General features: G+C 37.9%; 1 long non-coding RNA gene across 1 annotated transcript; it reads left to right on the forward strand.

Annotated features, from left to right (window-relative positions):
• Positions 1-226: 226 nt before the first annotated feature.
• LOC128853708 (uncharacterized) lies at positions 227-8,038 on the forward strand. Its single transcript, XR_008452417.1, has 3 exons — positions 227-700; positions 875-944; positions 2,938-8,038. It is a non-coding gene; the product is annotated as an uncharacterized LOC128853708 (long non-coding RNA).
• Positions 8,039-13,225: the final 5,187 nt, after the last annotated feature.

A 13,225-nucleotide genomic window follows, 5' to 3' on the forward strand; every position in this document is an offset into this window, starting at 1 on the left:
CCTCCGCCTCCTCCTCCCCACCGGGGGTGGTGGCTCCGTGCCCCGCCGCTCCCCCGGCCGCCCCCGCACGGCGGGGCCTCGCAGCGCCTTCCCCGGGGCGAGGGAGGCGGGCGGTGGGCGAGGGCGAGAGGGGGAGTCCAAGGGCTTTTGGACGGGCCCGGGGAGCCGCCGGGGCGCGGGGGGGGGGGGGGGGGTGGGCTGGAATTCTCTCTCGAGGTGTGTGGCAGCCAGAAAAGGTCTTTGGGAATAGGGTCAAAAAGGCGGGAGGTGACAGGAGGGCGAGGGTGAGCTCGGCGGAATCGTAGAATCACTCGGTTGGAAAAGACCTCTTAGATCGTCGAATCCAACCGTTCCTATCAATGAAACCGCGTGGGGAGCGGGGACCGGGCGGGCTGAGGTGGTGAAGCCCGAGCCGTGGGGTAGTTCGGTATGCTTCCTGGCGGTTCGTGCTCCTCGTCCCGTGTTCTGGAGGGTGCCGGGGGCTTCCCCGGCTCGGGAAAAGCCTTGTGATACGTGAGACCCTGTGTGTGGCGTGGGTTTAGGATTGGTGTGTGTTGGCTGTGTTTGTGACAGCTTTTTGTGATTTGCCTGCTTACTGCCCTAGGAATCAAAGGATATGTGGGATTTCTGAAATCCTCAGTAGATCTTCGATGAGATTCCGCGGGAGTCAGGATGCCAGCAGCCTCCCCAGTCTGTGAAGGTGAGCAGAAGTCTGCTGGCACAGACCACTCTTCCTTCCTTCCTTCCTTCCTCGGCACCACCCCTCTTTATTTTTTTAAAAACTTCGGTGTCAAAATGTTATGTGGAAAGGAAGCTGTGGGAGGAAAGGGTCAGCCAACAGGAAAATATCGGGGTTTTCATTTTCCTCTTGTAGGTTGGCATAGGACAGAGCACCACAAGGAAGCTGTACAGTGAGGAGCGCTCACCTCCTGACGCTGCTACTGGTAGGTGGGTGTAGCAGCCCAGTTTGCTGAGAGCTGAGGGTTGGCTCTGACAGCTGCTCTGGCAAGAAATCGTTTCATCTCATCTAGACATCATCAGCATCACAAACCTTTAAATTACTCCTCTATATTCCATATTTTAAACTAATCATTGCTATAAGTTTAGTAAGCTGCTTATAAAAAGGGTATCATTACATAAACCAGAAGCATTACCTTGGTAAGAGATTTATTTTGAAATGTGTGTCTATAGTGCAGTTTGTAGGATGGTTTTTAAATAAGTGCAAATGCAGATTAAATGGCAGTGGGCTTTGCACACTGGGCAACCTGTTAATTTACATTAGAGGTGAATGTGGTTCATGAGAAGAATTCTAATTTTATAATTGATCACAGATTGTTTGCTTTCATTCCATCTGTGTTGGTTTACACTTTTAAAATATATTCCTTCCTTTTCTTGTTTTTGTTTGTCAGTATAATTTTCTCCCTTCCTGTATTTCAATGTAACTTAATATACTTTTGCTATAAGGAAAATTCTAGTGCAAAATAAAAGATAGCCCAATCACTAATTCTAATAGCAGAGAAGATTGAGCCGTGGAGGACAGTCCTCCTCTCATCACTTCAGTGCAAAATACCTGTTGACTTTGTGGAAGCAATACTAGGTTTGAAATTCTTCAAATTAATAGCAAAGATAAAAATGATTTTGTGATGCAAGCAAGACATGAAAAAAATCTGTCCTAGTTATGAGTTGGGATATTTTACATAAACTTCATGGTGAAATCAGACAATTCCAAACTTGTAAAATAAGCAAAATACTCTTCATTGTAACTCCACAGTAACTTGAGCAAACAGTTAAATTTCCAGTATTTTGCATTGTTGAATATGTAGCTTACTTTGTTTTAACTTTGAAATATATGTCATTCAATACCCTCTCAAGGAAAACCTGTTCTCTCCAGTCCCATTTGGGTAGGATGACTTATTTATTATACATAGTACAAAAGAGTTTTGAAATCATGCTGTCTTCTTCAAGGCTCTATGTTTCTGAAACAATGACAGATATTCCTTGAAAGCTGAAATTTTCATATATATTATGTGTGTTATAAATAGACTTAGTTTTGCATGGAACTGATTCTACAAGTGTTTAGGCATAAAACTGTTAGTTCCGTGTATAAGGTGATTACTGGACAAAGCTGTTTCATCTTCAGGTGAAATGTGTGATAGAAACTTTAAAGATCAAACCTTTCACCTCATTGTCTCATTTTCCTGTGTAAAAAAAATGTCTCATGTCTGGCTATAAACCTAAGTCAGGAACAGAATAGAATTTTTTTTATATGTACGAAATCCACTGAAGGATCACAGTAATAGCTCTGCATCATAGCTATAGTTTTTGGTAACTCAGCGGTAGCAATGCAGCTGTCATTAAGTTCCTCACCAACAAAGATGCCAGGTAGCAAGACAGATTACAATCTCAGCAAATTTTAGGATATATTTCCTACCCATGTGAATAATTCTCTCACTTTTGTTTTGTTTTCTGGAACTTTAATCCTTCTTCTGTTTCGAAATACAGATGAATTTTATTTTTCTCTCCATGCTAATATGGGTATCAATCAACAGTTTTCTAAAGATTGCTTGATCTTTTTTTTTCTTGTAGACCCTTCTGTAGTCATAGATCTATTTTTACACAAGTGCGTTTTTCCAGTTTTACAGCCACAAGTCTAACCTTCTGTGTGGAAAAACTTCACAGTCTGTCATTTGTGTAAATAATAGTACAATAGATGGTCTGTTGAAATTATTTTTAGGAGAAAATTGGGCTTTCTCCAAAAATGGCTGTTGGCAGGGTTGGTTCCTTAGTGATAAATGTGGTTCCTTAGTGATAAATGTGGTTATTTGCTGAATTTTCAGGTAATACGCTTTTTTCCCCCCTCTCTCTTTGGATAGTTTAGTGTCTGTTTTGATTCAGTTTCTACTAAGTAGTAATTTATCATGTCATTTTCGTTTTAAGGGGTCAGCTGTGCATCTGTTATGATATTTGTCCCTACACAGTCAGTGAAGACAACTGAATCCATTACATCATATTTTTGTGGTTTAAAAGGCTCATTAAATATTAAGCCATTTCTGTGGATTTCAATTTGAACCAGATTCCAAGAAGTAGTGAATGAAAATTACTCTTTCCCCTTCCTTCCACCTTTTAATAATCAAAGAAGTAGTGCGTAAGAAACCCCGTTGATTATCACATCCTTCCCTCAGCAAGAGTGGATTTGCTTTTATCTGATTGCTTTTTATTAGTTAATGGAAATTCTGAAAAACATCTTCATTATTTGTCTTTGATTGTAGAAAGAAAATAAGATTAATCTTACTGTGGTAAATGTCCTCTTTCAGTAATGTAAATGTTTCAGTGATGTGAAATTCCCTTTTATGATGATAGAATGCATAAATTTTTATTTCTAATGAAAAGCATGTGCTATGGTCGTGTTCATTATGTGGATAATAATTGGAAAGTATACAGTAACACTGTGTTCAAGGACAAGAAATACAGTTCTAAGTTTTCTCAATGCAGAAAATTCACTGCCATTGTGCCATCTGTCTCGACGTCAGATTTAGACACGGGGAGATGGAATAATGCCCCTTCCTGTTGGAGGGAAGACAGAATCTTTGAAATCTTTTTCAAAGAAGTAGTCAGCGTGCATGCAGGTATCCTGTTTCATGGGTTTAGCTGAGATATCACTAATTTGCAAATCTGGCTCATTGTAACTTCTGTTAGATTTGATAAGAAGGATTTTACAGTTACCCTTAAGGAGAACAGTTAATCTTAAAGACACAAACATCTGTACAGTATTAAAGTTACATTAAAGAATATAGGTACATCTTAAAGAAAATACATATATCTTAAAGAATATAGATACATCTTAAAGAATATAGATGTTGTGCAGCATTTTGTAAACTAGATTTGGTTGATTTTACTACTTGCTCACTTAGATGCTCACTTTTTTAGAAAAATGGTGCAAGCATGACATTAAGGCAATATCTTGATGACAGTCAGAATCACTGTGATTAATACTCAGCCACCGTATTAAAGAATACTTTTGTTTCAAATCTACATGATCGAACCATTTGTTTTTGTTCTAAAGAGCATTACCGATTAGTTTCCAGAGAGGAAGGTCTTAGTCCATCATCATGCCTTTTTTTTCCCCTTATTTTTTTATTTATCACTACTTGAATAATCTGATATTCTTAAACCCCTGAGGCAAACTCTTTGACTTCCTTAGTCTAGCAGAAAGGTTTTAGCTGTGTATTGTTTTAAAATGTTTATACTGTCACATGTATCATATTTGTTTCAGCTGGAAAAATACGTTTATTGAAAATCCTGTTTGCTGGTTGCCTTAACGGTTTCCAAAGTGCTTGCACCTTTCATTTACTCAAAAAAAAATTTACATGCAAGTGTTTTATGTTGCTTTGGGGAACATCAAAGCTGAAGCTTAGCAAGTCAAACATCTTTTATGAGTGGTGCTTTTTTGTATAGATAGGAAGCTCATTCCCTTGAAATAGTAAAAAAAAACAACCAAAGTTAAAGATGCCTCTCTTCTAAGAATTTTGTATGGGTTTTTCTCCAGATGAACCTTTAAATCATATCCTGAATTTTATTTGCAGCTTATTTCACATTCCAATTCATGATGTATTCTGAGGTGGTTGGTTTTTGTAAGACTCTAAATGAGCCTAATCTAATCCTAGCATCAAACATTACTGGTTTTGGAAGTTAACGCTTGTTTCTGTTGTGTAACACTGATAGTGCTACTGGTGAGTCATGGAGTAAAGAAGACAATATCATATTGAGGAAAATCAAATGCATTAAAAATTATGAAGGTCCAAGAACTCTGTAGTGCTTATAATCTGATACATACTTTGCATTAGAACATGTTCTACCTGTATTAATTATGCATAGTACTAGACACAAACAGGATGCTTTCTAGCATGAAAGCTGTCTAAAATAACAGAAAAAGAGGGCTTGGATTCAAAAGATGTGGGCTGAAACAGATCATGAGTGGAATTCTGCATGAGGTTTGAGAGGGTTTTTCTGTCTCCAGAAAATGAAAGAGCTTGATGTAAAGTAATTCTCCAAAGGAGATTGCAGTGCTTAAGGCCAGACTCTATTCCCACCCTGAGAAGTAGGCATAGTCTGTGAATTCATTTCTGCTGGCTAACTGCAGCTTGGGATGGTTAAACATGTTGTTGCACAGAACCCTTCAGTCTCGCCGAGGCCTGGGAATATGAAATTCCTCGCTCATCCTACACCAGGAGCTGCAGTTGGGCTGCAAGCCGTACATGAGTCCTGCTTTAGCTGCATACATACAGCAGCAGTTGAGGGATTTACTGTAGTAGGGCTGATAACAGGGGAGGCCCCAATGCTCCTTCCTCCTCGCTGCCCAGAGAAACGTTCTTAAGCAACTCCGCATTGTAACAGGGCTGGCATGCCACAATACACATGGCAGCCAAGTGACAAGCTGGACTTACTCAAGACATACAGTGTTAGAATAGTTAGAGCAGGTGCTCCTGTTGCGTCACCAATGAGCAGCTGAAATGCAATTGCATATCTCCACATGAGCTGGCTCCGATCTTGCTGCTGGCTAGTCAGCAGTGCACAAATCTGGGTTTAATAAATATGGAACCATAAATTTAGACAGGAGCAGGAACTGGCAACTAATGATTGTGACTTTTAGTGCCCTCTCAGGTGTTCATGCAACCATTTGTGAAGCCATGCTGTAAATCGGGTTACTCAATCCAGATTTTAAAAGTTCTGTCTGAAATAATTTTTAACCAGAATTATTCCGTGGATTAAGTTCACACTCTGCTCCCACAAACAGTTGCATTGGCACAGTTGCAGCATTGGTAGACTGTGACACACAGATGGCAGGCTGCTGGATAGTTATTTTGTCAGTGGGGACAATATTCCTGCACAATTCTAACCTTATTCTGAACCACAGACTCTCCATCAATTTCACTTTCTGATCCCTCATGCTCAGCCCTTCTCAAACTGTGCCTATAGTCAGACTTACATGTTAATGCTTGATCGATCAAGATCAAATATGAGCATGTAATTGCATTCCTGTCAAGATTAGCCAGCAATGAATTATGGTTTTTAGACCAAGCTTTATCCTGGCTTTATACCGACAGCAGGAAGACAGATGATATCAACTCTAGCGTAAAATCATCAGGAGTAAAACCACTCTCCATTCCTTGTTTTGTAACAGTGTTGTTTTTAAATAACTGCTGGTGGGTTGAATTTGTTCAAATTATTTTGTGCTGTGTCGTGGTACAAAAACTAAATCTATTCTATCATGAAATTGCAGTTGTATACTGCTGAGAGCACACCTTCAGCTTCTCTTGTAGGTCTTTTTTTTAATGCATGACTCCGCGTGAATCCTAGTGCAAAGGGGAGGTGATTCCTTGTTAAAGGGGATGTGTAATATTTTAAATTCTTAATGTGTTTAACCAAGAAAGGTCCCTATTTATTCTTACACATGGGGTCTGGGGCAGAAAAAACATCACTTGCCTCTCACATCCTTTCCTTTTCATGGCTATACATACTATTTTATTCTTTGGGTGTAAGAATTATCCCATACACTTCCGTACCAAAAGAAAAACATTTTGATGTTTTCTTACCATAAGAAGTGTATTTTCAATTTAAAAAGCAGATCTGCACTTCAGTTGTCTTTCTCCTACTGTATCTCTCTTTATAGGAAGAAAAACTGTCTCTAAATACAAGAAGATGTTAAACAAGTGAGAGTCAAAGTTAAAGCTTGGCAAGCACTAAAACAATGAATTTTTCCAAGGAAATGGAGGAGACAGGTCAAATTAATTCCTTATGTAACTCCATTTACCTCTTGAAGGATGAATTTGATACCTTGTACCTCTCTTGTCAGAAAAGAATTTCTGTGATCTCAGTCAGCAAAGTATAAAATATTCATTCTTAAGATGCAAAATTGTAATTGAAAATTTAGAACTGTCCTTGTTATTTTTAGTCTATTAATATAATTGTAAAAGAACAATAGGTCTACAGAACAACAACAAAAACGGCTTCATAGAAAGATTAGTAGATGATGATTTGCAGCTTACATCCTTAGTAACTTTTTTTTAGGGGAAAGAGGAATGCATGACAGACTGCTAAAATGAGCAGTGACATCAGGGACAGCCTCTCCTGAGTTCCAAAAGCTCTTCTCCAGTGTGTTGCATTGCAACTTTAAGTTTTTTCCTCTGATCTCATTATTCTCCCTTGACAACCCCAATTCAGTCCTCCTTTCCCTCGAGTTTCTTTGGGTTCCACTGTGTGTGCAGTGATCTCTGTGGCTTCTCCTTATTGCTGAGCTTTTTAAATTTTTCTCTTCAGGCAGAACTATTCAGCCTCTTGGGGCAGATGAAAGAGAGATGTTTGGCCTCCACCATAATGTCTTTTTAGATTTAAAATTTCAATAGGCTTGAATTTAAGATGGTTTAAAATAACACATTTTCACTGTGAGAATGCAGCCTCCATGTGTTCATCTGTAGCACTCAAATATAGCTGTACGCAGAGATTATTTCCGTTTTAAAACCCTGTTATGAAACATCGACCCCTGCCTCCCCACGCCTATTCCAAATTCAGGAAATACTTTGAATATCAATATCTTAAGATTTTTTATTCTTTTTATATGTAATATAAAGCGATCCATGTAGTATATGAGTGCAGTGAAATTGAAGTTAAGAGTCTGCCTTTTTAACCTTACCAACTTGAAACTCAGTTTTAATGCAGGGGAAAGAATCCTTGTATACATGGATATAAAAGATGTGAAAATACAAAATACAAAGGCATTTCATGAAAACAGACAAAACCAGGAAGATGATAAAATAGCAGAAGGAAGTGGCCTCAGATATAAAATCTTTTGCTTTGTATAGCAGAATTTGTCGCTAAAAGCTAAGGCTGGCAAATTGCCACTCTTCAGATAAAACTAGCAATGTAGTACAGAAAAAAAATTGACTTAGTGTACAAAAGACAATAGAGATATTTGATAAACTAATGCCTTACACAGTAATTAAATTAAACATTTTTTTTCCTTTTTCTTTATGTGTATCTTTAAAAGCTTCATCATATTTTCAAATACAAGAAATCTCGGTTGTGCAGATGCAAGCTCTCCTCTGAGGATGTCTGCATCGAGGTGCCATTCAGCAGGACGTAGAAAATTTCCAAATATCCAAAATTAAAATAAAGATGATGAAGATATATTTTGAAATAATTTTTTTTGCTTTCAAAAATAGAATTATTAAAGCATGTTTTATAGCAAAATGACTGACACGTTTAAAATATGTGCTGCACAAATTTAATCCACAAAGCTACTCAAGTAAATCTGTACTGCCCAACACTTCATGCTGGGTAAAGGATATTTTTTAAACAGAGTATTTTATCTATTTCCTTATATGTTTGTGGGGGGAAATAGAAAGCTTTAGGAAATAACGGTACATTTATACCTGGAAGATTTTCACATAAAAGTTTTTGAAATCTGCCATTGGCTGAGAACATTTCAAAAGCACAAGAATGTAGGATATTTAGTTCAGTTATTGTACCCACCGGGAACAAACCAATACTTTTCTGCAATGATGTTTTCTCCTCTCTGGCCTGGCAAGGCCTGCATTCCTGCTAGAGGAGAAAGCATTCAGAAGATGGATAATGAGCACAGGTAAACTCTCATGACTAACAAAATCATGCCCTTGCTCATTATTCGCATCTGTAAGGCTTTTACAGAACTCAGGATGTTTAGAAGACTCCAAACCTGAAAACCAGAACAGCAGATAGTTACAATTAAAATAAACATAATTTTTTCAACATCTTCATAACATTTGCGAGATAAATAGACTATTATTACAGTACTATTTGTATTCCTAAATGATGTCTCATTCTTTCACAATGAAAACCTTTTTTAATTAGTTGACAAGAATGTTTATCTCCTTTATAGATAAAATCATTCAGTGAAATATTTTTAGGCATTTCTTCTATTTTAATCTTCATTGTCCTGGTTGCTTCTACAGAATTTCCAGATTCACTCTTTATGAAGAACTGCAGCCTGGCAGTTCTTTTTCAGCTGCTGTTTTTTCATTAGATAGTCTGGACGTGCTGCATAACTTATACAAAGCTTTCCTTCCTATAAATGTTGTATTTCACTCTTATAGTAAAGTTGAGATATACAGATATGTGTTAATGAGATATCAATTCTTCTACATATTCTTCAGCTAAAATAGTGAAAAGCTGCCTTGAAATTCAAAAGGAGATAATATTTTTATAAGATTGTGAAACTGCAAGTAATGACAGTTAAATGGAGATGAAGCAGTTTTCTCAGAAATCTAAACTTCTCATCAGTTGAAGATGTTATTGCAGAATGCTGACCGTGGGCGATGGGAGTGAGTAAAGCAGCATCTTTACCACACCGCAATTTTGGAAGATCCATATTAATTCCAGAATAATAGAACAGAAAAGAAAGATATGCTTTTATCATGCTTAACGTAGCGCTTAGGGATACGCTTCCACTCTTGGACTTTTAAGCTGGCCTAGATTTAAGGACATTCCTGTAAAATACACAAGTCCAGGCCCTTGTAGTTTGGTTCACGGAAGGAGATCCTGATGCTTACAGAGCTCTTGTTATGTCAGCAAGGCTACACATCTTTACATCTGATTGTGTGTGATTGGATTACAGGACTGAAGCTGTGATTTGTCCCAGTAAAACCACTCTAAGTTAAACAAATCCAACTATCACATTTCTTTTCTTGTTGATTATACATTCTGAAAAAAACCCAAACAAAACCAAAACCCAACCAAACCCAAAACCTTGCTTGCTCTCCACATTTTTAATGGACTACTTCACCTTCTAGTTCTGCATTAACATAAGGTGTATGTGGGACTGGAAGAATTCTAGAATAACTCGGGGGGGTAACAGTAAAAGTGTGATTTTCTTTTTCCATAAAATGGGTCTAAAATACTTCGGCATTTTTATTTCCTCTGAGCTCATTTCTAGTCCTTATTTAACCCCACCCTCTCCGTGGGATCTGAGCCATTTGGCAAGAGTTGCTGTTATAAATGCTTACCTATATTGTTTCTTGACTCATGTTGTAATTCACATCTTTCCGTCCCAGGTTTCTAGAAAATGACCTTTCAAAATTAAGCTAAGAATATCTTCAAAGCACATGTTTTTTTCTTGGTTGATCTTTCCTCACCCTGCCCTTCTCACCCCGCAGCTCCCTGAGTTTATTCCTTACCTCTGAGGTTTTGTATGTTAGGTTGAAAAGAGTCATCTCATCATTATCTGTCACTGATGTACTATCTGCTAGGAGGCAGAAGTAAAGTCCCTTCCCAGGCAGATCTGCTGTATGATTTAACAAGCAGATATGAGTAATAAACATTTACCAGAGGTCTTTTCACTGATAAAAGCCTTCCTTTATAGTAACTGTAGTAACAATAGCAATATAAAAAATGGAATTGAACCTTTGGACAATGCTATTTCAATAGAGCCCTTCAGAAAAAAACAGTTCCTTATGGGAGGAAAGAGAAACTGCTAAATAATCTGTTCAGGAACAGCTACAATGCCTTATGGATACTTCATGGAAATAGAATTAACTGTAAATTGAGCAAGTAACAAAGAAGCTTAATGAGATGACAAAAACATTCAGTGATTGAAATCGCTGAAGATGTCTACCTTGCTAGTATTGGCAAGTAAGTAGAAAGAAATCAGAAGGTGTAGTTACCAACTGCAAACAAATGGTTATAAACCAGGAGGAAAATGTGAGGAAGAGCTCTGAAAATCATAACTGACAGTGGCAAGACAGACCAGACAGCGTTTATTTTAACAAACAGATTGTTGGGAACAGACATCATATATCAAAGTTAAGGACTGGAAACCTGCTATAGTCTGTACAGATGTTCTTGCTCAGAAAGCAGCTGGGGGGAACAGAAGATAAAAGAAGGCTGTCCAACTCTGAAAAAGGTTTAAATTTTCAGTCTGTCTTGACAGTCGTAATCTGTCTTTTTGTGGTAGTGTCTCATTTTCAGACTGACAGAAAATTCAGCATCTACAAACCTGACCTAAAATGGCAGTCACCTGAAGGTGTACAAGCAAGCCCTTAGGAAGGTGCTGTACAGTATAAGGAAAATATTTAGGGGGTTCCTTTAACATTAAACCCTTTTACATTGAATGGAGGGAGCGAAAATTGAAAATGTCATAACTATGCAAACTTCAGAACGGGTCATACATGCTTGCAGTCAATGTGCATTACTTGGAAGGCAAGGCTAAGATGCGAAAGGCCACTTAGGAATCTCTGCGGTAGGAAAGATTTTTTTTTTTATTATAGAAAGTAAGACAGGATTACTGAGCTCAGAAGGGTTATTTGTGAACTTCTAGCTAAAGTGATTAGGAGCTCCAGCCACTAGCTCCCCCTTCCCTCCCCCCCCCCCAAAAAAAAAGAGCATCAGAAACTTCGTGCTCATCATTGCTTCTGCCTTTTTATTCAATTAGCAAGAGGTGAGATTTTGTCTTCTGTATTAGTTTTGGTCATTTGCCCTCTGGGATACTTTTAACAATGCATAATACTTGAAAGAATTCCAAAATGTGTTTGTTTGGTTTTTATTTTCTTTGAACTATGAGGTTAAGATAAAGGAGTATTTTTATATGTCTAGAAAATATTTGTTATAGCACTTCCTAACACTTAAGAGACTTGGAACATGCTTTTTACAAGCACACCTCAGTTCTTGATAACAAGACCACCGCCCAATATTTTATTTTTTAATGGAAGGTGATAGTACTCCACCCACTTTTAAAACAATCATCTCCTTAAGAAATGTGAATATATTCAGCTGAATCTTTGGTATTTTTGTTTGGTTTGAGGTTTTGTTGTTGTGTTGTGTTTTTTTAAGCTGCAAGCATATCTGCTAGAAAAGGCAAAACCTCACAAACATACTGACGAGGTGAACATTGTGATGATTCTGAATCACTAAAAGGTTCCTTTGGCAATGTCAGATAGGCACAGAAGGAATTTGGGCTTCTGTATAGATGAGCTGCTCTCATCGAATTCTGTGGTATAATGAACAACGACGGACACCACAGTCACGGGCCACCCACATGATTTGGACTTCAAAAGGCTTCAAACTGAGTAGGAAGAGATTTGGATAGGTGCAAGGTAGCATATCTACTCGTCAGTTCATTTGCAAAAGTGTTCAGAATTCCCTGGAGTGCCCCATGTACTGCAGGTATCGTGCTCACTAATATGGACACATAAAATTACTGATAAACCATCTGAAAGTGATGACAACATGAGTAACAAAGGCTAGATCACATCACTGTCACAGTGGCATGGCGGGAACATTGTGGACAGCCAAAAAGGTTAGAAACTTACTTCCATATATACCACAGGAATTCCAGAAGCAATGAGGAATCTACAGGGATGTGAAGAGAGAGTGTGCCAAAACATCACAGACCTCGTTGCATTAATTTTCCTTCCCCGCTTTTTTCTTTGTTGAAATGGATGTTTTGAAGGAAAATACACTCTCAACTTTCATCGAGAAAAATAGTATGCATTCATTTTGTACTCAAGGTATCAGCCTTTTCTTCAGGGTTGTCACTACCATTTCTTTACAGAGTAAATACAAAACAGAATGTTAACATAATTCCTCAAAACATATCACTTGTGGCATCAAGAGACCCTGAGATCAAACAAAACCAGTAAGTTATGTTTGTCTTTTGAATCTAGAAGAAAAAGTCATCTGATAGCAAATTTCAAAAGAGATCTGGAAAGTGAGGGTTTCCTGTGTGGGTTTTTTTAAAGTGTTTTTTAATGCTCATGATTAAGCAGACGATACAAGTCTTTTCCACTCCTTTAACGTGAATATTTTATTCAGCAAAAAACAAGAGGTCTGACATATCGGTTAATACTAAGGCGATTTTAACCCTGAAGAGAAACATCTAGCAATGTTCTCCTGACCTATGCAAAAAAAGTTGCGATGGCCTTCTACAGAGTTAGCATGGTTCCCTTTCCTCTTCTAAAATTAAACTAACATAGTTGACAAGATTAGAGCTAGTTAGTTAGAAAATACCTTGGAATTATATTGAATGTAAGTGGTTTGTTACAGTATGTCACTAAAGAAGTGTGTAAAGCAAATGCCTAGGAATGAATACTGGTGATTAACGGGATCTGGCCTAGAACCGATACCAAATTTCCAAGACCAAGCATAAATCCGTTTTCTTCTCACATAGGTTTTTAAGTTCATCTGGTATTCAGTAAAC

Source organism: Cuculus canorus, chromosome 15 (genome assembly GCF_017976375.1).
Source record: "Cuculus canorus isolate bCucCan1 chromosome 15, bCucCan1.pri, whole genome shotgun sequence".
Taxonomy (NCBI): domain Eukaryota; kingdom Metazoa; phylum Chordata; class Aves; order Cuculiformes; family Cuculidae; genus Cuculus; species Cuculus canorus.